The sequence below is a fragment of the Stenella coeruleoalba genome (assembly GCF_951394435.1).
Source record: "Stenella coeruleoalba genome assembly, chromosome: 2".
Lineage (NCBI taxonomy): Eukaryota > Metazoa > Chordata > Mammalia > Artiodactyla > Delphinidae > Stenella > Stenella coeruleoalba.
The window spans coordinates 101,287,697-101,315,163 of NC_137147.1; the positions used below are offsets into that span (position 1 = coordinate 101,287,697).

General features: G+C 38.1%; 1 protein-coding gene across 4 annotated transcripts in view; it reads right to left on the bottom strand.

Annotated features, from left to right (window-relative positions):
* Window positions 1-27,467, bottom strand: part of LOC307181555 (uncharacterized protein) — a 312,309-nt gene that overhangs the window by 203,249 nt on the left and 81,593 nt on the right. For all 4 annotated transcript variants that reach the window (XR_013826947.1, XR_013826948.1, XM_079912082.1 and 1 more), the window contains exon 2: window positions 16,385-16,475. The gene's annotated coding sequence lies outside the window, so the exon portion shown is untranslated. The remainder of the gene's footprint in view (window positions 1-16,384; window positions 16,476-27,467) is intronic.

Sequence of the window (27,467 nt, forward strand, 5' to 3'; positions counted from 1 at the left end):
CAGAGGACTTGCTGTAGCTTTTATCTATAGCCATAAACAGTTTAGAAATATCCACCTGTCTTCCCTTTATGTCATAATCCTTGTCTTCTATTCTTAGAGATCTATGAAAACAAATCCTTGGCAACCAATTTACGGGAACTCTTTATACAAAATTCACTTCTCGGCAATTGGTGATGCGCTAAAGTTTCTGATAAGCCCTGCTGCAGGGAAATGTGTTTACAATTAACCCCGTGTATCCCAGGCTTATTCCAGGACTGACCTATTGTCCAATATTCAATGGATGGACTGTGAGAGGTGTTGGCAAAGGAGGATGACAATCACTCCAGTTTCTAGCAGAATGTTAAAGTGTTTCAGAGTTTGAAAAACAGACACCAGTTTCAATCTAACTAGATCAGTTAACAAAAATACTCTCCTGTCTCACAGGACTAGCTGACCCATGTCGGAGCTGTTGTTAACTGCTAAATTTCACAAAAGATGTGAAATGGTAAATGAGTAAAATATTGATCAACAGTTTCCACAGAGAATGCTTAATGATGTCACACAGAGAGTGGCAGAAAAAATCCATGTTTATGCTCATTTAGAGAAGTCACTGAAAGTTTGACTCCAACTGGAAAGTGTTGATATAATAACAAGGGACAAAATATAACCTTTCCCAACACTATAGACTATGCAGAAGGCAAAAGGGCAGAATTTCATCACTGGGGCAGCAAACCAGAGAAAATAATTTAGGTCAAAGAGAGACAGCACTGCTACAGAACACCCACTGGAATTTGGACGGAAGATGCCATACTAAAGATTTAGCGAGAGGCGAACAAAGGGAGATTCAAAATTTGAACCTAAGACCCAATATGCTGAGACTCAAAGTTTGATTGAAAGTTTCCGTAGATGAACACGATAATGGCAAGGTGTGCATAAAGATGAATACTGTTCGAAAGGTAATACTATGTTGGTGCCAATTACTGAGTCCTCAGAGCAGCTGAATTGTAATTCAGGGACTAAAAACAGGCATAATGAGCTTTAAGAGCATTTGAATGAGATGGGATGAAACGGAATCACTATCAACACGTAGGCTCCCTCTTTTCCTTCAACCTATCAAATACTTGCAGTTCCATTTTAATACATTCATTTCCCCATGAATATCAGTAAAATACAAGAGGAAGTGCTGTTTTTCCTTCCAGCTGCTTCTCACATGGGCACCTATGTGTGGAATATGGTAGAACATACATTAATAAGATATATTAGTATAATATATTAATATATATTATTAATATAATAAGATATATTAATATATTCTTTGCTGAAGTTGACTTTATTAAAACTGTACTATCACAATTATCCAAACTCCAATGATCACTGTAAATTGTTTCTGTTAGATTGTAGTTAACAATGATAAATATTACTCCTAAATAACAGGAGGTGATGTTAGAGTAAAACTGTATAGATACAGTGCATTCCAAATAATTTCCACACTCAAATAAAATCATAAAGTAATTTCAACTACTTTGGTTTGGAATCCTCAAAACTAAATATACATTAATCTTTAGAGTTATATTTAAAGGTAACTTTTATGTGTACAGATACTATCTGGAAAAAAACCCTACACTTTTAAAGTAAAATGTTCCTGATTTTTTTTTTAGAAACAGTGATTCAAATATTTCTCTGTTAAGTGAGAAACATATTTATATAAGAAAGCACACATTCCAGTTAAAATTACATAGATAAAATTCAACTAATAGTGTGTTAAACTTTAACTCAATTATATCTCTCTTGAATATATCACTCAATTAATGCTTAAATACAACAATGAATTTTACAGATCAACAAACCAAACCTTCTCTACTCAAACTTTTCCATGTAATTTAATGAAATGCAGTTCAACCTGTCATAATGAAATGTTTTGTAATTAGCATTAAAAATAAGAGATGGCATTCTAAAGCGCACTTCATTTACTACATATTTTTTTCTAATATGGCTTATAGTGCCTTTTACCCAGTGTATCCATGATATAAGGGCCAGGCACTAAGGATGAAAATACATTTACATATTTTAAAAAACTGCATTGGAAGTGCATCAAGAAAATGTACATATAAAGTATCACTAAAACCCTGGCATGCTTACTATCATTTCTTGAGCCTGGGGATCATTGCCTATGTTTTCTGTTTCCAATATTTCAGCCTTCTGTAGAGAAAAGGTTTTTCAATGCACCAGTGCTCCCTTAGGGTATCCAGGCTTGTGCTGCACTATCTCTAAAACATCCTTCACTCTCTGGCACTCAGCAGAGTCAGGCAAGGCTCTGCCAGAGCGACTGCCCTCTCCCTCCTGACCTCTGACAGCTGTGGAGCCCAAATGCACCAGAAGGAAGGAAAACATGCAGGTAAATCCTCTGTCCTCATTACATGCTACCTCTTCAAGGTAGCACTAACGAGAAAGGCTACACAGGGTACATCCAGACAACTTACATGGATGCAACTGTGTAATAGTGGAATGTAACAGCCTTAGACTTCCAAAACCTAGCAGACCTCCCTAGGGACAGAAGCTGGACCCTCACCCTTCATCCAACTACAGCTTCTGTGAAGATCTGACAAGATTTGAGAAGGTTCCCTGTTCGTCCCCAGCCTTATATCTCCTGCAATGCTTTTTGATAATATATCCTCTGTGTTTATTGCAATAAAATTTTTCCTCAGTGAGATTTGTATGTAAGCATCCCTATGGAGCATCTGGTCCGCTAAGTCACTACTTCAACAGTGTACCACCTTTAGTACATGCTCAATCCATACTGAATGTGTAGAAGAACCCTCAACATTTCTCCTGAGGCTTACCCTGCATTCAAAGTTGAGCTAAGCTTTGTGACAGTTTTAATAGCTTACAATATGATCTCCTCAAGGAGTTAACAATGTATTTAAGAAGATGATTATAATGCATGACACAAATGTGACTATAAGACAGCATGTAATTGAGTGCTAAATTGTGTGGGGCATTCCGCCTACACACTGTCACAGTGGGGAGGAGACAAATGAGTGAGAGCAGAAAGAGGTAGGGAAGGCAGTGCAGAGAAGGGACTGAGCTATGTCCTCAAAAACAGGGTTTGGATGGAGTCTGCCAAGGGCAGGGATTCTGGACCAAGGAAGGAAAAGACAAGACAAATCCACTCATCCAACACGCTAAGAGACTATTCTCTGGAAAGTGCTGGTTCAGCCCCAAGGGGAATTCAAAGATAAATGTTAAGTCAAGGTCTTAGCTGATCACTCAGGGCAGGACATGCTTCCAGGTGACTCACAAGTAATGACCTCTTTTCCTCACAAACCACTTGAAGTGGGTGCTATTATCATCCCATGTTAGACACAGGAACTGACACATAGAGACATTAAGTAAATTGTCCAAGATCATTCAGCGAGTAAACTGGGGTGATGGGATTTGAACTTGTAAAATGCACACCGTACAGAAGGAAGAGGCTGAGGAGAGTCAGAACAAAGAGAATAGAAGATGGGCAATAAGGAGGAAAGGCCAGTTAACTCTAATTGGATTTAAACAGGGTCTTGTAGGATAATACAAAATTTTACAGATAAAACTGAGGATCACTTAAAAATAGAGGATATATAATAGTGTATAATAGTGTAAATATATCATACCAAGAAAAATATAGGACAAGATAAAAATATGTAATACAATAAAATATAACAAGCTTATATAATATATATTAGATCATATGATATATAAGTATATAAAGATATTAAATAAAAGTATATAAATATATATTATATGTAACTTAATATGTATGAATGTTTAATTATATTAAATAATTATGATAACATAAAATTAATATAGAAATGATCCCTTAGCATGAAATGTTCTTTGAATGTCAACATTTGTGCTCATTTACTGCATAACTGTAAGTAACTTAACTTTGCATATTAAGTGAGAAACTTCAAAATTACAAACTTAGTAGCCGTGCACTAATCAGGATCCTAACAGTGGAGACTAGTGGAGAACACAGCCTCCCTGAGACACTGTCCGGGCAGGGAACCACCGGGCCCTCTGCGTATTGACTGCTCTCAGATCACAGCTCCTCCCCTCTGAAAACAGCCTCTGGCCTGGGAAAACCTTGGATGTGCCCTGTCCCTGGTGCCCGTGGACCAGCACGGACGTCCAGGGGCCTCCTGTGCTCCAACTGAGAAGTCTTGGGAGCTTCCCCTGATCCGAGGCTCCTGTGACAGGGTTAGTGTGGACCTCGGCCAAGCCCTCCTCTCCTCCTCCCCAGGCTCTCTTTCTCACACCTGGCAGTAAATCCTTCAGTTTCCCCACCTAGGACGACAGGACACGTAGGTAAGTAAGATACGCTAACAATGAACCTGCACAACACAGGTTACAGATAAAACGTGTCACAGACCACAAACGCTACGGGATTTAGACAAAGGAGAGGACCTGCAGGTGATATCTTTGTCCATAGCAATGACCAAAATTGTGCTTTGAAATGTGTGAAGGGTTCATATAAGTGGGGAGAAGACAGAAATTCTTTCCAGGCACTTAGATGAAATACTAATATTAACATTGCCTAGAGAACTCTGGGGACCCCACCTCCAGGATCCCTCTGCCATCTCATCACACCTTGCTCAGTCCTCTGCAGCCACTGGCCCCATTGTAGATTCTGAAACAACCTTCTTTTTTCCTCAATTCATTTGGACACTTGGTTCCCTCTCTCTGGTACTCTAATCCTAACTCACCCCAATTCATAAGTGTTTACATATGAGTGTGTGCACGTGTATTCATTTAATATGTGTTTCCTAAGTTCCAAGAAGGAGTGTCATCATTACACATTGCCTACCACGTTGGGGAAGGGATTAAAGAAGTAAAGGGAGGAAGGAAAAAGGAAGGGAGGGGCTTCCCTGGTGGCGCAGTGGTTGAGAGTCCACCTGCCGATGCAAGGGACATGGGTTCGTGCCCCGGGCCGGGAGGATCCCACATGCCGCAGAGCGGCTGGGCCCGTGGGCCATGGCTGCTGAGCCTGTGCATCCGGGTCCTGTGCTCCGCGGCAGGAGAGGCCACAGCAGTGAGAGGCCCGCATACGGCAAAAAAAAAAAAAGGACGGGAAGAAGGGAGCGAAGAAGGAAGGGAGGACACCCAATTTATATGGAAGGATAATCAGAAAGCAATATGAAGTAATGATTAGATACACAAGACGTTTAAGGAAAGAAGAGGAGACAAAGGCCCACTATGGAAATTTGGGAGCGATGGCTGATATTAAAACTACATCCAGTGGCCGGTTTGCACCAGTACGAGTCACATGTGATTGGAAACACTGTTAAAAATGTACAGGCCATAAAGAGCTCTCTAGGTGTGAGGAAGGAAAGACCATTTACAAAGGTTTCTGTGTTGTTGTCTGTTTGAGGGCATATAAGCAAAGGGATCCTTTCTTTACTGAGAGAACTCTAATGGTCTCTCAATCAAACGATGGTTGGAAATGTGTGAGAATGTGCTTGGGTTCGTTTTGCTTTGTTTTTGTTGCAATTACTGAATGAAGTTAATGGTATTTATGGCTAGAAACCAGGGGCCTAACCATCTTGTGGTATGTGGTATAGATCCATAAAATGAAGACCCAACCAGCCAAATGCCTGTGGTCTATCTCTGCACCTCAAAAAATATTAAGCTGTATAAGATTATGAGGACATTTCTCTAGAATAAAATGTCATCTCTTCAACAAAAGAATCCATTAAGGAGTGAAACATAGGAAGGTAAATTTCTTGAAAAAAATTAAATCCTAAATATTGCATTTCTTTATCGTTGATAGTCCTTAAAATATACTCTGCAAGGTTTGTGACTAGATGAAATGCTTCATTCCATTGTACCAGAAACAAGAATAAGTATTACACTACCACTTATAGCTTAATGAGGATAAAAACTTCTGTTTAGATTTGAAGGTCATGCATCTTATGTAACGGGCAGATGAAGAAGTGATCATTTAAGATATTTAAAATATATCCCTTTAGATTTTTGTTCAGCTGTTCATAGGAACCATTAAAGATAATGAGTGCTAAACAAGCAATGCTGAAATGGAATAATGACGTGTTTCATTTGTTTCTAGAGTTTAGCTGTTTGTCCACTTTTTATAAAGCTGTGGCTCATCATGTTCCAACTCTAAGCCATTTTTTAAGTCGTAAATTCTACTGTTTCCCCTGTCCAGCCCCGGAAACTATTCTTGATAAATGATGGCAATACACATCATGGTCATGACTTTTTGTGGGAGTGAAAATATTACTGATTCCTTTATTATAGATTCGTTCATAAGAAATATCCCATGCATACGAATCAAGTGTCCTATTTTTCTTCATGTTACCATGCTTTCTTATTAAAGACTCACCCATTTACAACTGAGCATATTTAGAAACAGCATTGGTATAAAAACTAGTTTTGAGTATTTCCATTTGGAGTTATCTGTAGCCTCCGAGCTGATTTGGTTGATTGCAAGAAGATATGGCTGCCTTTTATTAAGCATGACCTCATTACACCATGTACACATCTACAAAGAAACACATAATGTATATATTTCTCCTCTACATTTTCTTCTGCCTTGCTTAATAGAGCAAATATGACCCAGTGTCAAGCTCTATAAATAAAATGAAAAATTGACGTAATTTCTAGAAAGTTTATATCCTCAGTTTTCGACTTGATTTTGAATATGAAAATTCAACTTACAAAAGTATTGAATCATATAGTACTAAAGTGAAAAATGGATTTCTTTACACCTCCTCCATGTGATAATCTGTTCCTAGTAGTTTTGTCTGGAGAAGAGCAACTTGAGAGAGCTATTAAGAAAAAACTTTAAATGCACTGATAAGATAAAAATTCCCTTGTGTTATTTTTGAATAGATTCTCCTAGTGTTATTCATGGTGATCACATTTAGATATCTATATGACTTCTTATTTTTAAATTCGTGCTTTATATTCCTACCCAAAGTTAAATTCTTTAAAATAGACATCTTTGAGTACATTTATCAAAAATTTAATTATTATTATGAACTTTCCTTTAGAGTATTCTTATGCTCAAATCTTATGACAACCTAAAATAATTTAGGTCTAGATAATAGGAACATTTTAAAATACACTGTATTCTTTTAAGGTGACTGAAGACGATTCTGTAATTTTTTGAAGGACAACGTGTTTCCCTAAGTAAAGGAAAGGGTGGAGTCCACAGTAGTACACTCTCTGCTTCTGAGCACACCTAGAACACCTGGAATAAAACATGCCAGTAAAAGCAGGGTACTCCACTGACATGGCACGTTGGGAGGAGACCAACAAGTTAAGTAACGGCATTCCGTCTAGGAAGAGAGGGAAACATAGCTGACACACTCTTCCTGTTGAGATGAGCCAGCAGACATCATCCTGAAGCCTGGGACTCCTGAATGAGCTGATTTAGCAGGGATCCCAGGGGGAGAATGCCCAGGATGGAAAATATCCAGCCCCAGGATCGGGATGAGGGGAACAGAGACAATGAGCCCAGAACCACTCCCCTCTCCATCCACCACCCCCTCAAAGTGGTTGCCTTTGCCCTCTTTAAATGCTGGGGGTGGAGAGGGTTTAATGAGTTCAGTACCTGAGTGTAGCTAATTGAGGATGGAAATATGCATTAACCATCAGTGACTTGCCAGATTCTCCCTCACAATTTATTTTCCCAGACTCAAATATCAGTATCTCCCCCTGACGATTTCCCACTTACAAGTAATGAGAATCACATAACTGATTTTGTTCCATTTTTAGCACAGGCCAGCTAAAAACACAGAGGCATGTTTTGGGTTCAAATTTAGTGTCTGTGGACCAAAGAACCATGCAAACAATTAAACAGTCATTTCTTAGTATTAAAATTAAAAAGTAAGGTATTTCAGACATAACCTTATGGAACAGACCTCCTTAGAGAATGACATAATCCTCCTGCAATCTGCCCTTAGATTTTCAGATATTAGCTTGAGAGCTGAGATGAGGACACTAATTTGTAGGATTTCACTACAGTAACAAACTTAACTCTATCCTCTTATTCCTCTCTGCAGTATTAGATAAAGGAGTTATTCTTTAAAATTATATCCCCACTTAGCTTTGGATCCTGTCTTGCTCTTTTTTGCCATGAAACCTCCTCCTTTTGTTAACCATAATACCAGAAAGCAAGTGCTGATCAATTCCCAGAATCTCAAGTGAGATGAAACTATTTCTACTCGACTTCTGAATTTTGTAATGCTTAACCTCTCTTTCTAGAGAGCCTGCCTTTGGCTTTCTTAGGACAAGAGCAGTTATAGTGCTTGCATTCTACTGGCTGACTCCTGCCCCATTCTCCCATCTCACTGCTTCCCCTGCATTTTCTAAGGATACTGTAGCACAAAGGTTAAATACACATTTGCAGCAGACTGACTGGCATCTGAGGTCCAGCTCTGCTCCTTGTCTATTCAGTGCAACCTGAAAAGCTTATTAGTTACCTTCTTTAGAACTCAGTTTCCCCAAATGGTAAAATAAGGATGATAATAATGACAGACACTTAAACATTTCTCAGCCTCAATGAATGTAACTTGTTTGTTCTAGGTTCATTTCCTGTGATTGTTTCCTAAATTTGAATGTTCCTTAAGATTCATACCTTTACCACAATCATTCCCCAAACTACCTTTCAGAATCTTCTAGAGAACCACCTGACAATAAAGACTGTGGGGTTTCCAGCCCACACCTTCTGAATCAGTTTCCACACATGGAGTCCAGAGTCATGCCTTCCACTATGTGCCCACCTTCACCCTCCCAGGGAACTCCCCCTCCCAGGCCTTCAACCACCATTTCCATGGTATGATCTTGCACTCTGATTCCCTGCTCTCTCTTCCCCCTTAAGCAAATGCAACTTTGCCTCACACAAACCCTGCCTGTCCTTAGGCTGTCAGCACATATTTTCTTAATTCCAAGCACCATAACCTTCTACTAAATATCCTGAAATAAAATTTGATGTCTCCCATATATATGCTATCTCTGGTGATGAAATTCATAGGAATGATGTGGCTCACTGGTAAAGGTAAATATATAGTCAATCAGATTCTTTAATATTATAATGGTGGTGCTTGAATCATTGCCAACTCTATAGTTTAAAAGTTAAAAAAAATTAAAAGTAATTATAATTACAAAATTTGTTATTGAAATTCTTGAAATTCTAGAATTGAAAAATACTATCTGAAATTAGAATTATTTAATATGGTTAGAAACAGATTAGAACTGTAAAAGACAAGATTTGTGAAATGGAAAACAGAAAAAACAAAAATATACAAACTAAAGGTCAGAATAGGAAAGAAGAAGCATGCAGGGGAAAAAAAGGATAACAGAAGTATAGGACATAATAAAAAAAGTTTTAATATGTATAATTAGCTTCCCAGAAAAAAAAATCAAATGGGTCAGAAGAAATCTTTAAAGAGATAATGATCAAAAACTTTCCAAGATAGATGAAAGATATCAATACACAGATTCAAAAACTACTTAGGTTTATTTTTCCTATTTTTCTTGTGAATGTGTGTGTGTGTGTGTGTGTGTGTGTGTATTATTATTTCTTGTATTCCTTTTAAGAGTTTCTCTTTCTCTTTGCTTTTCAGCACTCTTCCTATTCCCCTCCTACGTGTGGTTTTCTTTTTAATTTATCCTGTGTGAGATAATCTGAGTTCTCCCCCCCACTCCAGTGAGTTTCTCTGTATAGACTAAGCCTTCTCATTAACTCACACCATGAATCAACTATGCCCCAAAGGAAGAAAATGGCCATAAATTATCACATTGCTTAGAAATATTTTTTTCTGTCTGTGGAATTTCAATATATCTATTTCTCACTTCCCTAGCTCTCAAACAGCTGTAAAATAGGAGTTTTATAATTTATTCTACTTGTTGCAGTAGGTATGTTAGCTTATTTAGTCTACTACACTCTTTTCTGATGTTTCTGCTCAAACCTTCCATAAGGGAGAGAGAACATGTCTATCTGTTTCATCATCCTCTAAGTCATGTTGGAACTGGGAAGTATGATCTTATGATGTGGTGGTGGTGTTGCTCTGAGATTTGGGAGATTTGGTTTCAGTGAACACTTTGATTCCTGCTCCCTGGAAACTAGGGCTTAAGCAAAAGGTTTCATTTTAGGTGTGCTTAAAACAATCTAGTTTTTTGTTTTTGGCTGTGGCACATCATGGCTTATGGGATTTTAGTTCCCCAACCAGGGACTGAACCTGGGCCACAACAGTGAAAGCACTGAGTCCTAACCACTGGACCACCAGGGAATTCCCAAAAACAATCTAGTTTTGATCTCTACCTGGAGCATGGAAATTTAGAAAGAATGAGTAGCAAAGTGTACAGAATACGAAAAAGGAGCACAGTAGGATTGGGAAGCTGACTATATATACAAGAAAATTTTAAATATGAGAAAAAATGCCATGAAGTGCACCCTTGCTCTGCACTCTCCCAATATGCCTAAAAACAACATCCTTGTTATTCATTCATATAAGAACCCATTTATGGACACGATCTTTATGGATCAGACACTCTTCTAGGAACATGGAGTCAATCAATGAAGAAAAACATATAAAGCAGAGACTGATAATCAGAGCAAACCCAGAAGGTGGAGACAGCCAGACACACTGGCTTTCAAGGAAGCGAGATAAAGAGAGTGGGGAAAGAGGTCCAAGGTGAACAGTATCTTTGTGTTTGGGGGACAGATCATGGTAGGTTATTGTCAAGATATTGGGTTGACTGAGTGAAATGGAGATTCACTGCAAGGTTTTAATCAAAGGAGTAACTTAATGTTCTTCTATGTTTGAAATAGGTGAAGGCAGTAGAAGTAGGAAGAGGTGTCCAAGCTAATGCAGAAACTCATGAGACAGAATGTTGGTGTGGATCAAAGTGCTTACCAGTGGCTTACCAGAAGCCTCAGATTCATGCAATTTGAAGACAAAGCCAGTGTAATGCCTGGACAGACTGAGAATATTATTAGCATGAGTATAGAAAAGAGATAGCTATACACTTAGATAAATGACTGAGCAGGAAAAAGAGTGTTGTTGGTCTTTGGAAAGCAGTAATTTTTAACAATATGTTATTCCCAAATTACTCATCCCTCAGGTTTAAAAGAACAAGTTTTTCGGTATTTGGATGTTTTCACAGGGTTACTGACAGTGGCAGCTTTTTCCTACTCACACATACCCACATACACAAAATTTAACAGATTGCACAGAGCAGTGAGTTCAATTGGCATTAGTGTTATTTCATTGGCTGGGTTGAACATATTTTGCAAAATAATTTTCTTGGCATGCCAGGTAATTGTGGTCTCTCAGCCTCACTATTTAGAGCCATTACTTTTTCCACTGAAAAAGCAAAATTCATGACTCTCTGGTTCTAAAGACACTGAAGATATCATTTAAATATGCCATCATGGGTTTAGTTTGTTTTACTTGTCAGTTTTCTTATAAATATGACTATAACCAAGAATGTGCAAAATGCACAATATTGTAATTGCATTTTCTTTCCTTAACAACTTATTTTCTTCCCTGGAGTTAAGCATTCTTTTGGGGGGTATTGGTATGGTAAGCTCATTGCTTAATTTTTTATAATGCATCTATCACTAATTTAGCTCCAGACTCTCCATAAGTAATCTCCATAAGAAACCTAATACAATCAAATGCTTTAAGTAATCTTTTTTTGTTGTTTTTGTCGAAAACATTCCTGCTGGAGGAATCTAGCACAACGGCATCCTGGTTGCTATCAAGATTTGTTGCAAAGCCTCATCTGGGGATCTCCTTTCACAACCAAGAAAATGTGCTCTGCTCATCTGTGTTGAATCTCCTGCTTCCTGGATCTCATATATTTCTCTATCTTTAGTTACTCCCTTGTTTGGTGAAACATCCTGAGAAATTATATATGAAAGTTAACTATTTTAGGCCTGAAAATCTCTATCTTTATGCATCATGGTGGTTTGGCAGGATGTGGAATTCTTGTTGAAGACATGCTCCCTCCAAATTGTGAAGAGGTCAGAGCTTCCACCTTCCAGAGCTGCCACAGAGAAGCTGGACTCCACTGTGGCCCACGCTCTCTGGATGTGCCCAAGTTACTATTATTGTTACACATTATCCCAAACTTCGTAGAACAGTAACCTATTACTCTGCTTAGAAGACACACTAGAGGCAGGAAGTAGAGAGAGCTCCCCTCAGGGCCATGCTCTCCAGGGCCGCAGCGGGGAAGACCTGAAAGGCTGGCAAGTTTCCGTGATTAGGGACTGTCATCACCTGGAGATGGCATCACACAGGTGCCTGGCTCCTGGGCAGGGACTGGTGACCAAAGCATTGACATGAGGTCTAGGTTGCCTCATCGTGTGGCAGCACAAGAGTGTTATACTTCTTTTTCCCTCCAGGTTTATTAAGGTTATGAGTGACAAAAACTGTATATATTTAGTTGCACAGTGTGCATTTTTAAAGGTGTAAAACATGCTCTAATATCTGCATTCATCGTGAAATGATCACCACAATCAAGTTAGTTAATACATCCATCACCTCACATAGTCACCTTTTTTTGAGTGTGTGATGAGAACACTTAAGATCTACTACTCTCTTGGCAAATTTCAAATATACCATACAGCATTATTAACTACAGTCACCATACTGTACATTACATTCCCAGAACTTATTAGTCTTATAACTGGAAGTTCTTACCCTTTGGTCAACATCTTCCCATATGCCCCCACCCCCGGTCCCTGGCAACTACAATTCTACTCTTTGTTTTTATGAGTACAGTATTTTAGATTTCACATGTAAGTGAGATTATACAGTATTTGTCTGACTTACCTTACTTCGCTTAATGCCCTTAAGGTTCATCTCTGTTGTTGCAAATGGCAGGATTTCCTTCTTTGTTTATGGCTGAATAACAGTACATTGTGAATGAGTGTATATATATATATATATATATATATGCATGTATATGTATGTGTGTGTGTGTGTGTGTGTGTGTGTGTGTATATATATATATAACCTCACATTTTCTGTATCTGTTCATTCATCAAAGGACACAGGTTACTTCCATGTCTTGGCTATTGTGAGTAAAGTTGCAATGAACATGAGAATGCAGATCTCTCTTCAAAGTACTGATTTTATTTCCTTTGGATACATAGCCAGTAGTGGGATTGCTGGATCACATGGTAGTTCTATTTTTAATTCTTTGAGGAACCACATACTGTTTTCCATAGTGGCTGCACCAATCTTCATTCCCATCAACAGTGCACAAGGGTTCTCTTTTCTCCACATCCTCACCAGCATTTGTTGTCTCTTGTCTTTTTGATAACAGCCATCCTAACAAGTGTGAGGTGATATTTCATGGTGTAGTTATACTTCTTTTATGGTGGCTTAGGGATTCAAAAAAGTGTCCCAGGAAGCAAAGCAGAAGGCACATCACTTTGATAACCTATCCTCATAACGTATTCAGTGTCTTTCCAGCCTTCTGTTTGTTACCAGTGAGTAACTAAGGGTAACCCAGATTCAAAGAGCAGATGTGGGCCCTAAAACCTATTTTCTGATGGAACAAGTGTCTGAAATTTTTCAGGCATGCTTTTAAATTCCCACCTTTGTTCTGTGGCCACATATTGATTACATTCTTCTCACTTAGAAATTACACCCCCTTGCTCCTAGGACACAGGTGAGTGACTTCGGTAGCAGCTCCAAGTCTACACGCTTACCATCTAAATCAGATCCAGGTGCAGATGAGGATCCTTGGGTCTGAGTTATCTTCCCCTGAAGACTCTGCACACAGCCATAATCCAATGGTCGGGCAGGTGCAGTATAACTGCTATAGTTACTTCCTTCCAGAATGGAGGGACATGGGAGGCACAGAGCTAGCACTGACTTAGCAGCTCTGAAACCCACCTGGGCCATGCTGTTAGTCCCTTGATTACAGAATTGTTCTCTGTACTATTGGAGTCTACCGTAAGCCATCCTTCCTTGTGCACAGGAAGAATCCATATTTGCAAATGAGCAACTTTCTCAACCTACTTTCTGCATTAAAATCTTGGCACCCCAAAAGTTCTTTTGTCATTTCCTTTTTACCATATCTATCCCTTTCAGTCCAACTTGATTCAGTTCTTTTAAAACCATATGGACTTCTTGGGTATTGATTTGTAATGCACTCCATCATACAAAACCACACCCACAAATCTCTTCAAGATCAGCCCTGTCTACCATGGGCTCACTGAAGGGCTCCTGTGGAAAACACCTGGTTTTCTTCAACTCCCTAATAGTAAACACAGATGATCTGTAAGGCATGCCTTAAGATCTTTAAAGACTACATGTTTATCTGAAATGGATGGTCTATGGACACCCCCTAAACCTCTGAAAGACCTCCACAAGGGGTCTCAGTCCTCTCCTACTCTATCTATAAAGACAGCATGTAGGCTTTTCAGAATGTGGACTTCACTCAACCTCCACTGGGCTGTGCCTGGTGTCCACAGTCCTTTGAGTCAAACCTCATCAGAGAGGGAACTTCTAGTCACTTGCCAGGGTCTGAGTGAGCTGTTCCTCACTTGTATAAGGATGGAGGAGGGAGTCTGGAGCTCTAAATTCTTCTCCTGTAGACCTGTAACTGCTCCTCCTGCTTTCAGATCATCTCACCCTCACTCTGTGAGGCACCTGGGCCACCCACTTCTGGAGTTTTCAGAGTTGTGCAACACGAATAGGCTTGTTTAGGTGCCAGCTCCCCTGTGTGTGCAAAGTCAATTGTCACTCTCCTGTTTTCTAAAGTCCAGATTTGAACACCTCTTACCTCCTATCCGACTCCATTTATCCGTATAGGCTTCTGCATATTTTAAACTCCTTTAGTTTCATTTTAGTTCATTTAGGTTTGGGGAGAGGGAGCAAGGTAAATGTTTGAATCAGGCATTTTAAACATCTACTGTCTTCTTCCTGTACAACTTCCTTCTTCTTTCTTCTGAGACTCCATACCTTCTATCTCTTTTTTATGGTGATTATGAGGCACTTTAAATGAACTCTTTTTAAGATATGAAAGTAAAACATAATTGCTATATGATAGCACAGAGTGATAATATTTCATTTGTATTTCAGTATTACAGCAGATGACTTTCTATATTTTGATAATTTTTTTTAGTGATTCTTCATTGTTAATCTAAATCTCTGTGATACAGTTTTGGTGGAGTCCTCTATTAGTGTATTTTGTTTGTTTCTCCTTCAAGATGTAAGAATTCTCCTTTAGAGATGGCAGCTGAAATCTGAATGAATTTTATATTAGGAAACAATAACTTTGGGTTTTCATCTTCAATATTCCTTATTCTGTTTTCATGGATACATGTGTGAACTCTGGGTAAACATCACTCAAACATGCTTCAGGTAGGCAGTTGGTTTTGTTCCAAGTTTCCTTCCATGTAAAGTGCAGGCAGTGCCATTACTGTCTCTCACTGATATTGTAAATATTGTTATCCAGCCTTTCCCCAAACACATGAATTCCTTATCTTTTCAACATCTCAGAATTATGTCAAGTTTTCCTCACTCCTTTCAGGTTGCTAGGCCACAAATATTTTAGCAGGAGTCTGTACACCATGGAGGTAAAAAGGGATCACCCCACCTGTTTTCCACACTGCCCTGCTGTGTGTTCGTGAAGATTGTGCTTAACTTCTGATTACATTTCATTCACATATGCACTGCAAGATACTCAACCCCCAGATCCTCCGGACTGTAAAATCCAGGAGAAAAACATAAGAAATAAGCTTTCCATAATCTTATGAAGGGTTTTGTGAAGAGTATACAGCAACATATGTGAAACAGATTATGTTTTCAAAAGCACTAAGAAAATACGAATAATCATTTTACAGTTTTTTCCTCGCTCAAATTTGCTTAATAACTGCTTCTACACTACAGTGTTTCTACATTAATTTTGGAGAACACATCTCTACCATGAATGGACTCTTGAGAGCTCTGGAGCCTCTCTTGTCCACATTTTCTACTGTAATATTACTGAGAAAAATAGCCATTTCATTGATTGGATTATCATTTAAATATGTCTCATTTGATTTCTATAACAATTTCATGATGTATTACTTAAAAAATTAGACTCAGACATTTTGATCAAGTTCTCCAGCTTCTATGTCTGGTGAGGGACAAAGCAGAGACTTGAGTACAACTGAGGTAATCAGAATTCTCAGGGTTATTTCCATGGATCTCTACTGAAAACATGAGATGGTAAATACAAAAAAATTTTCATAGATTTTTTTACTAAAAAGAAGCATTTCTATGAATGTATTATTATTAATAAAACCAGGGGAACATTAGTGAGACTCCTTATTTTTTTCAGTACATTAAAAATTACCAGCAAACACACTGGAAACACTGTCAGTCTCAGAAAAGGTACTCACCATCAGTTGACTCCAAATTTGATTTTGATGCCTGCTTCTCCAAACACAGCTAACCTTCATTTGAGAATAGCTTACTGGTTGGAATCATTGACTGATAATAAAAAGAGAATGCTTTTTTAAAATGGAAACTAAAATAGGATATAAAAAAATCAACTGACTTGATATTTCCAGTCTATAAGTTTCTGACTTCACTCTTCTGTAACTATCTGCTGGATCGCAATCCCCAAAATTAATTACAATTTTAGGTAAGAAAAAACATTGAAAATAAGTATTTACTCTTAGAATCATAAATTGGAGATTTGGTAAACTGTCTCCTAAAAAGATAAATATTTTAATTTAAGAAAATATAATTTATGAAATCTCCCTTCTTTATAAAAGAAATTTAATTTTACAGTATTTATTAGTAATTGGTTAATAATAAAATAATAATTATGATGATGATAATAGTTTATGCTCCTAATGATGACCATGAGGGTTTGGAAAGTGTTTGAAGCACATTTGGAATCATAAATAATTATATTGAGTTTTCTGTAGAGAGGCAGATGACCTAAAAAATTAATTTAAAGACTTGTGTTCAAATTTTTATTTTTCTACTTAACTGGATGTACGAATTCTCAAAAATTATTTATCTTCCATAAGCATATTTTCTCATCTGTAAAACTAGAATATTATGTAAGGCTTTGTGAAAATGAAATACTTTAATAACTGTAGTGTGCACAATGTTTGGGCATGCACTTAAAACCCAGCACTTGCTGAAAATTAAATATTTATGAATATGAAGCATATACTTCTTCCTGTATTTGCTCACACTTCCCTTTTCCATTTGAATAGGCTAGAAAATCAATTTCCAGAAGTATGCTTTTGTTATTATTTCCTTAAAACAAACATATTTCATTAAAAAATAATTATTTGATGCTGATGGGTAAAGTGACAGCTAACTGAATGGTTGATTTCTATTTTTAGCCAAATGTATTGATGTTGTGTGGAGACACCCTCACAATTTACCTGCCCACAATGCATTCAATCAAAACCCAAGGCAATGAAGTACACCTCATTCTTAAACAGACAACAAAATCGGTGTTCTTAAAGTGTGTGGATTTCTAGCCTCCAAAGAAACTTCTAAAATTCTAAAGTAGGAAATGCACACATTTCAACTATTAACCAGAATGCACTTTGTTGTCTAATTTCACATTTCTCTTATTAGTATAGATGAACAGTTAAGGAACACCAGACAGTGTAGGAAAGTTTCCGACCAGAAAGACAGAGATCCAAATAAATAAAAGAAAATTACAAAACTCAAAATTGTTATCTTCTATCTTTTCAACATCTTTATCAGCATCACTGTTTCAATTCCATACATGGAAATGTCCATACAAAGAATTAGGTATACTCCAACATTAAAAACTTCAATATTACAAACAATTCATCACAGATGTGTTAGTTGAGCAGTACTCCAAAATATCTGACCTGAGAAGGAGTGCATGACTTTGCCAGGAAGATGGACAATAGCTAACAGGAGAGCCTCTCACAGCTGATATGTCAATCACCCTCCTGCACCAAAGGATCATGCTCATTTTTATTAATGACCTTGTTATTCGAAATGGAAAAAACATTCACAATTACACAGACTTTCTAGGCTTAAAATAGGGCTGTGGAGAGGGGAGTATTTATGGATTAATGTGTCCTTCTGACTTATAAGAGCACAATGACCAATCCAGTTAAAATGAGCAGTAATAGCAACTGTCCTCTGCTTGTGATAAACAAATCTGCTTCTTTTAATCTCATCCACTGGGGCTCAGATTAAAAGAAAAATGACCCAATAGGCTTAGTCCAATTTATTTTCAGATTATAAGAATAGCTCCACCTGTTACGTATCTGCCAGAAAAATCCTGCTGATGCTTTTAAACCACAATCTACATTAAGCATAACAGGGCATAAGGCACAAAGATGAAAATGTTTAAAGAGAAAGAGAATATTTAGAAGCACACTGAGGGAAGGAAAGAGGAGGGGCCTATTAAAATGATTTCTACATAGTTCAGATACTTTTCTCACTGTTGGGTAAGTGGTGGGATATTGAACTGTTTGCTAGAGAGCAAATTCCACTGCAGGCTTACTTCTCTTTGACTCTGCATTCATATTTACAAAAAGGCTGAGAGCACCAGGGAGCACTGAAGCATTACTGAGAAGTTGAACCTGATACCTCCCCATATCATGGCTTAATAAAGCGATAAACTGATTGCTGAATTCAGTTCCCTTATGTGAGAAGAAACTTGAGGAAGTGAGCATGTCAAACCCGGTTTGATTTTAGTATAAACACATACTTAGAAATATCCAAAATAATGACATCTGAACTGCATCATTAGCAACTCACTCAATAATTTTTATTCTAAAATTTAATTTACTAATAGACAAGTAATCAAATGACATGTGGTCACTTGGACCACAAAAACATAAAACACTTTAATATACTGGCGCAAAAACAGAAATATAGATCAATGGAACAAGATAGAAAGCCCAGAGATAAACCCATGTACATATGGTCACCTTGTCTTTGATAAAGGAGGCAAGAATATACAGTGGAGAAAAGACAGCCTCTTCAATAAGTGGTGCTGGGAAAACTAGACAGCTACATGTAAAAGAATCAAATTAGAACACTCCCTAACACCATACACAAAAATAAGCTCAAAATGGATTAAAGATCTAAATGTAAGGCCAGAAAGTATCAAACTCTTAGAGGAAAACACAGGCAGAACACTCTATGACATAAATCACAGCAAGATCCTTTTTGACCCACCTCCTAGAGAAATGGAAATAAAAACAAAAATAAACAAATGGGACCTAATGAAACTTAAAAGCTTTTGCACAGCAAAGGAAACCATTAACAAGACCAAAAGACAACCCTCAGAATGGGAGAAAATATTTGCAAATGAAGCAACTGACAAAGGGTTAATCTCCAAAATTTATAAGCAGCTCATGCAGCTCAATAACAAAAAAACAAACAAACCAGTCCAAAAATGGGCAGAAGACCTAAATAGACATTTCTCCAAAGAAGATATACAGATTGCCAACAAACACATGAAAGAATGCTCAACATCATTAATCATTAGAGAAATACAAATCAAAACTACAATGAGAAATCATCTCACACCGGTCAGAATGGCCATCATCAAAAAATCTAGAAACAACAAATGCTGGAGAGGGTGTGGAGAAAAGGGAACACTCTTGCACTGCTGGTGGGAATGTAAATTGATACAGCCACTATGGAGAACAGTATGGAGGTTCCTTAAAAAACTACAAATAGAACTACCATATGACCCAGCAATCCCACTACTGGGCATATACCCTGAGAAAACCATAATTCAAAAAGAGTCATGTACCAAAATGTTCATTGCAGCTCTATCTACAATAGCCAGGAGATGGAAGCAATCTAAGTGTCCACCATCAGAAGAATGGATAAAGAAGATGTGGCACCTATATACAATGGAATATTACTCAGCCATAAAAAGAAACGAAATTGAGTTATTTGTAGTGAGGTGGATGGACCTAGAGTCTGTCATACAGAGTGAAGTAAGTCAGAAAGAGAAAGACAAATACCATATGCTAACACATATATATGGAATCTAAGAAAAAAAAAAGGGCATGAAGAACCTAGGGGTAAGATAGGAATAAAGACACAGACTTACTAGAGAATGGACTTGACGATATGGGGAGGGGGAAGGGTAAGCTGTGACAAAGTGAGAGAGTGGCATGAACATACATACACTACCAAACGTAAAATAGATAGCTAGTGGGAAGCAGCCGCATGGCACAGGGAGATCAGCTCGGTGCTTTGTGACCACCTAGAGGGGTGGGAGGGAGGGAGATTCAAGAGGGAAGAGATATGGGAATATATATATATATATATATATATATATATATATGTATGTATAACTGATTCACTTTGTTATAAAGCAGAAACTAACACACCATTGTAAAGCAATTATACTCCAATAAAGATGTTAAAGAAAAAGACATATTAATTGCATATATAATTAATTATTCAGTCATTTATCTATTTGTAATATTTAATGGCTGCCTATTATTTGCCAAATCACTGGTTTGAGGACAGGCTTAAAAATCAACAAGAGAAATCTAGTCTCTGATGGACAATAAAAAAAAAAAGCAGTAAGAATATAAACTCTATACCAAGGACTCTCCGTGTGTGTAAAGTGGAATTAATATGATGCATACATGTGTGCACACACACATTAATATGCATACATGTGTGCACACACACATATAGTCACACAGACAGGGAGAAACAGGCTCTTCCATGCGTACAAAAACAAGCTTAAAAAACATGAAAACACTTCTGTATCTGAGTGTATTTACTCAGTGTCTTAGAAAAAGCATCCCCTCTCAGACCCTGCCTATCTCCCCCATGCATCTTTCTTACTTCCTGGAGTCCACAGAGATCTTTTCTTGGTCCCCACGCCCACCCTCTTCCAGGCTGTCACCACCTACTCAATCTTAGGTGTCCATCTCCTAAAGAACCACTGTGCTTCTACTTCTTTTCTCTCCATAAAGACAAGCACTCAAATGGGATGACACAACAATTACAACAACAAACAACCACAAAAACAAATAATTTGGTGACCGTTTAAAGCAGTTTTACATGTTTTAAACACACCACACATCTTACTCCCAAAGCATCTTAATTGTGTTGTTGCCAAGACACTGGTTCATGTTTAAATATCAATCCTCTCCATCTGACATTTGAACCTTAAGTTCTTCTAAGAATGTGTTATAATACAATAATTATAGATATGTGCAATGATTTTTAAATGTGTATGAATCTTACAAGCTACAATCTCAAGGGGGCAAAGCATGATATTTTATCATGAATGAAACAGGCATCTTAACTTCCATTTATCCTATTCTTGTGTATTTTAATCTTAATTAATTCAGAAATGCCAAAATCAATTTGTGGTTAACACAGTTTGGAATTACCACCCCACTTCACTTTTTCTCAGCTGTACTACTTTTCCCTCTGAAATGTCTCTAACCAGCTCCTAATTACTTTATTCAATCCATGGGTGGAAAATTTGATGGTTAGCATTATTACACATTTGGCCCATTTTTAAAATAATTTTATTTATTTATTTATTTTTGGCTGCTTTGGGTCTTCGTTGCTGCACTTGGGCTTTCTCTAGTTGCGGCGAGCAGGGGTTACTCTTCGTGGCGGTGCACAGGCTTCTCATTGCGGTGGCTTCTCTTGTTGCAGAGCACGGGCTCTAGGTGCTCGGGCTTCAGGAATTGTGGCACGCAGGCTCAGTAGTTGTGGTTTGTGGGCTCCAGAGTGCAGGCTCAGTAGTCATGGAGCACAGGCTTAGTTGCTCCACAGCATGTGGGATCTTCCCGGACCGGGGCACGAACCCGTGTCCCCTGCATTGGCAGTTGGATTCTTAACTACTGTGGTACCAGGGAAGCCTGACCCTTTTTTTTTTTTTTTTTTTTTTTTTTTGCGGTACGCGGGCCTCTCACTGTTGTGGCCTCTCCCGTTGCAGAGCACAGGCTCCGGACGCGCAGGCCCAGCGGCCATGGCTCACGGGCCCAGCCGCTCCGCGGCATGTGGGACCTTCCCGGACCAGGGCACGAACCCGTGTCCCCTGCATCGGCAGGCAGACTCTCAACCACTGCACCACCAGGGAAGCCCAGCCTGACCCATTTTTATTTGTTTATGACAAAGCTTTGACATTGAGAATTAAAACTCAGGATTCTGAAAATTTAAAAATCAAATCCTTTTCTTTCCCATCTATTATCTCTCCTGGGAATTTCATATTCAACTCTGAAACTCAAAAGATTAACATGATCCTTCTTGCTTTGTTTGTTCTGCTGTGTCTTCCCTTCCTACATCCATAGACTTAAGTAGGGTAGAGGCAACAGAACCAACAAAACTACAATGATTAACATAAATGCACTGGTTACTATCCAAATATTGCCCTCTCACCAATTTTATTTAAAACACTCGCCTATAAATCCCAAAGAAGGGGAAAAGCTGAGTGAATTATGGCACAAACTAAAAAGGGAAAACATTTTAGTTTGTGTAAAAAAAAAGCTGTGGAAGCCAATTTTGTGAGCTCAGAAAAACTTGTTCCAATTCACTAATTAAAAAGTATTTGTAAAACGGAATGATCCGATGTCTTATAACAATTGAAGTACACTAACTCTGATAGCATTTATATCTGGGTTTTGCTATACTGATTATTTGGAATTTCCTCTTTGAACATTTTCATTTTTTCCAAGTTATTGTAGTCATTTTATAATACTTAGTCATTAAATACACCAAACATCATTTCTGCCTTGTCATCTTATCCTACAGAACATAATGTTATCTAGTGTTCTAGTGCAATGACTGGATTACCTTTCCAGGAAGCTGGGAAGAATTCTTAGCTGATACGTAGAATTTGTAACAAAAGAGACAGGGTGGAAAACAATTACATTCTTCACCATGACCCTTTTCCATTAAAAAAATAAAATTAGCACTGTTCATGGATAATCTAAGAAAGCAACATAAAGAGGAAAGCATAATGGTAAAGGTTTCATAATTATATAAAAGTGAGTTTACCTTCTATCTTATGTATTTTGGATCCACCTTTATGTTTTTCAGCTAAACATTTCTGTACACCATTGGTTCCACATTTAGCTAACCATGTAATTATATAATATATTTTGGTACAGAAAGCATTCACTCTGATTTGCCATGCTTTGTAATATGGTACACTTTAAATCGCATCTCTCCAATGTTAGGGTTTTTTTTTTTTTTCTTCTTTGCTTTATCTGGAGCTAGGCTTATGATTAGCTAAAACAGAGTAGCATACTACTAAGTTGCATATCTTGCTGAAAATAATCTCACCAATGATTGCATATTTGATTTAAATTAATTCCCAAGGTAAATGAAAGCATAGCTAATATGGAAGATCTGACTAAGCCAATGACCAGCCTGCCGAACACTCCGTGTCTTAGTACACTTGCCTTCTCACACGAGACGGCAGTTACTTTCTCACTCAGCAGAGGGTCAGAAGTATGAGAAAACAAATTTAGAAAAAAACAGGGGGGCAACTCACTGAATCACCAATTTTACCTGATAATCTGAGGTCAATTTTATTTTAATAATAAATACAGGAAATAAAAAGCATATTCTTGAGTACGGATTGTATGTGTGTGATTTTTTTAAACTTTTTATTGGAGTATAGTTGCTTTACAATGTTGTGTTAGTTTCTACTGTACAGCAAAGTGAATCAGCTATCCATATACATATATACTCTCTTTTTTTGGATTTCCTTCCCATTTAGGTCACCACAGAGCATTGAGTAGAGTTCCCTGTGCTAGTAGGTTCTCATTAGTTATCTATTTTATACATAATATTAATAGTGTATATATGTCAATCCCAATCTCCCAATTCATCCCAACCCCCTTTCCCCTTGGTATCCATGTTTGTTCTTTACGTCTGCGTCTCTATTTCTGCTTTGTAAATAAGGTCGTCTATACCAATTATTTCAGATTCCACATATATGCATTAACATACAATATTTGTTTTTCTCTTTCTGACTCACTTCACTCTGTATGAGAGTCTCTAGGTCCATCTACGTCTCTACAAATGACCCAATTATGTTCATTTTTATGGCTGAGTAATATTCCGTTGTATATATATATATGTACCAAATCTTCTTTATCCATTCCTCTGTTGATGGACATTTGTTTCCATGTCCTGCCTATTGTAAATAGTGCTGCAATGAACACTGGGGGTGCATGTGTCTTTTTGAATTATGGTTTTCTCTGGGGATATGACCAGTAGTGGGATTGCTGGGTCACTTGGTAGTTCTATTTTTAGTTTTTTAAGGAACCTCCATACTGTTCTCTGTAGTGGCTGTATCAGTTTACATTCCCACCAACAGTGCAAGAGGGTTCCCTTTTCTCCACACCCTCTCCAGCATTTATTGTTTGTACATTTTTTGATGATGGCCATTCTGACCGGTGTGAGGTGATACCTCATTGTAGTTTTGATTTGCATTTCTCTAATAATTAGTGATGTTGAGCATCTTTTCATATGTTTTTTGGCCATCTGTATGTCTTCTTTGGAGAAATGTCTATTTAGGTCTTCCGCCCACTTTTTTGATTGGGTTGTTTGTGTTTTTGATATTGAGCTGCATGAGCTCTCTGTATATTTTGGAGATTAATCCTTTGTGATTTTCTTTTTACTTGATTCCTTCATCCCAGATACACTACTATGACTTTTTGAGTTTTTCTATGTAGGCACATCTTCCTTGTTCTTTTTTGGAATGCTGCAGAGCATTCCATTGCAATGAATGGACATTTATTTTTGTCCCCTATTGGAGGATATTCTGTGGTTTCCACACCACAGTGAACGTCTTTGTTTCTGAGGCCATTCTGTCTTAGATCCTTTTTAACTGGCTATTGTTTCCCCTTCTGGAGTCTCTTCCGAGATCTCACACCTGGAATTTTTCCTCAGCTCTCACACTTGGCTTCTTTTTCTTGGCATCAGGTCACCTTGATCTGATCTCAAAGGCTGCATTCTCAGATAGGTCTGTATTGAACACCAAGTGGCTCAATTTCCAATTCTTTTTTGTATTTTTTATAGCAATTTTCATTATCAGAGATTATCTGTGTTTATGTATGTACAATCTGTTTCTGCAACTAGAATGTCAGCTTTATGATTCCTTTATTCATTGCTCAACAAATATTATCTGAATTTACAAAAAGCCTATGTGAGTTGGGTTTAGAGGCAAAGGGCTCTGTTCTGGAAATGTTGTCCAGAGGGTGGGTGAAGGCATCTAGCATAGCCAGTTGCTGCCTTTCTTCTAGGCTCCCAGAGCAATGCAAACACTATACATTACAACATAGTATGCATTTATTCTCAGTTCCAAGAAGGGGCAAAAACAGGCAGTAACAATAGTCACAGCCAATAACTACTGAGAACTCACTAAGCTCCGGTGCTGGCTACAAAACCCTCCCAACAACCCTTTGGCATTTCCCCCCATGACAGACTATATTTTCCAAAAACAAAGAAATGATTTTCCCAGTCGAAATGCTCTTTCCATACCCCATCAAGAGGAGGAGTTCATTTCTTTATCTCCTTTCATCTGGGTGAGTCCTAACCTGGTCTGATGGTGAGAACACAGTAGAAGCAACTCTACACTTAACTTGCCTGGAATATTCTGCCTTCTGCCTCCTAGAAAGCTTGGTCTTAGGATCACCCTGGAAGCCAGGGGTCACCAAGTGAGAAGGCCAGGCCATCCTGAGAAGCTGACCTTTGGCTGACAAGTCAGATCACTTGCCAGAGAGGAGTACATGCAACTGTCTTGGATGTATGACCAGTTAAGCCTTCAGAGTCCTCTTGCCCCAGCAACTGTCTGACTGCAACCATGAGAGCCCCAGATAAAAGCCACCCAGCTAATCCCAGTCAACCCAAGGAACCATGTGTGGTAACAGTAAATGACCATTTTAAGCCATCAAGATGTGAGAAGGGCTGTGTGTTGCAATAGATAACTGAAAAATAATTTGGTACTTTGAAATGGGGTACTATGAACAATATGTCCCTATTTAACAGATGAAGAAACTGAGGCTTGGGGGCATTAAGAAATGTGTCTGTGACCATGCATGCAAGAAGAAAGTAGAACAACTAGGATTCATGCACCCAAGTCCATGGAGTCAACCTGGTCTCATTGAATCCAAAACTGATATTGGGATGAACTGCTGGGGAATCAGGAACTAAAGCCAGAACCTCTTATTTCTGGATTTTTCTCTAGCCATTGGACTACTTTTCCTTCAAATGCCAACTAGAAGGCTTTCTGTACCTCTTCATTTTGGTGGACGAGCATATACACTATGATGGACAATGTAGTTCCTTGGCCACAAATGTCAAACTGCATCTCAGTTCAGAAATGCCAACAAAAACCATCACAGCCATGCACTCCATGATCACCGGCAAAATGTTTGCAAGGCTTTCTACACAGGCAGTGTGTTTCACCCATGGAGCTAAGACCCTTGGAGAGGGGGAGGAACTTTAATTTTTCTGTTAGTTTCTTTTTACAGAAAAGAAGAGTATCTTGTGCTTGTGAATACCCTTGAACCTCTTATTCTACCAAAGAAGCAACTTGACTACCTGTTTCATTAGATGGGGGTGCTTCCTGGCTAAGGTGAACAATATGGTGATCTGGGAGGTATTACTATCCATGTCAGAGGGGGAAAGGTAACTGGAGGTAATAACAGATCACAGCAGATCCACATGACTAGCTCAGTCAATGAGGTCAATGTGTAGTTGAGATGTGAGATGTGCAGAATGAGAAACCACAGTCCTTAAAGAACAGAGTCACTGGAGAAAACTGAAGTAAGCACTTCGTTCCTTCGTTATGCTCACTCATTCATTCAGCAAATATGTCTTGAGTATTCATCTATTCAAAAGATATTTATAGAGTGTATGCTATGTGCCATGATTTTTTCTAAGTTACATTTGTTACAACTGATGAACCTACATTGACTCATCATTATCACTGGAGTCTATGGTTTACATCAGGGTTCACTCTTGGTGTTGTACATTCTATGGGTTTGCACAAATGTATAATGACATGTACCCACCATTATATTATCATACAGAGTAGTTTCACTGCCCTAAAAATCCCCTATGTTGTACCTATTCATCCCTCCCTACTCCTAGCCCCTGGCAACCACTGATCTTTTTACTGTTGCCATAATTTTGCCTTTTCCAGAGTGTCATAAAGTTGGAATCTTACATGACATAGCCTTTTCAGATTGGCTTCTTTTACTTAGTAATATGCATTTAAGCTTCCTTTATGTCTTTTCATGGCTTGATGGCTCATTTCTTTTTAGTGCTGAATAATATTCCATTGTCTGGCTATATCTTTTTTCAATCTTTGCTTTTATATAGGGAAGCAAAATTCACAAGTATAACTTGTACAAATGAAGAATGCAAGAATTCTTGTTTTAAGTAACCTTTTGTAGTACATATTATCTACGACACACTGGAAAAAGTATATATAAACTGAGCTCAGACTACCACCAG